Here is a 794-nt window from a genome sequence, read left to right on the forward strand (position 1 = left end):
TTCCACTCCAGCTCTATTGGCCTCCTTGTTGTGGGCCTTTGCATGCCAACATTACTCTTGCAAGACAAATTCATATGACTCACTGTCCCAACTTGTTGAGATCTCCACTCAAATGCTCCTTACCAAGAGGCTTTCTTTTCCTAGTTATATAAAATTATTATTCCCAACCCCCCTTAACTCTCCTAAAATGCTTTTTTCCCCATAACTCTATAATACCATATTTTCTTGATTTTTCTATAATCTGTTCCTCCTCCATTAGGATGAAGTATTTCAATGGCAAAACTTTGCCTGGCACACAGGACATACTCCGTTAATAGGGTAGTGGTTAAGTGCATGGGCTGTCTGGGTTCAGATCTTGGCTCTACCGTTTACCAGTCAGTGAATGCAGACAAGTAACTTAAGTGTATCATACCAGTTTTCTCATCTGTGAACTGGGGATAATAACATTGCATACTTAAGTTTATAATGCATACTGAGTTAATACTTATATGGCATTTAGAAGGGGGCCTGATCTATGGGAAGTGCAATATAAATGTTTGACCATCGGGAGTTCAAGACTAGCCTGGCCAACATGGTGAAACCCCATCTCTACTAAAAACACAAAAAATTAGCTGGGCGTGGTGGCAGGTGCCTGTAATCCAAGCTACTCAGGAGGCTAAGGCAGGAGAATCGCCTGAACCTGGGAGGCTGAGGTTGCAGTGAGCCGAGATCACACCATTGCACTCCACCCTTGGTGACAAGAGCGAAACTCCATCTAAAATAAATAAATAAATAAGTAAATAAATAAATAAATA

This window comes from Symphalangus syndactylus, chromosome 13, assembly GCF_028878055.3.
Source record: "Symphalangus syndactylus isolate Jambi chromosome 13, NHGRI_mSymSyn1-v2.1_pri, whole genome shotgun sequence".
Lineage (NCBI taxonomy): Eukaryota > Metazoa > Chordata > Mammalia > Primates > Hylobatidae > Symphalangus > Symphalangus syndactylus.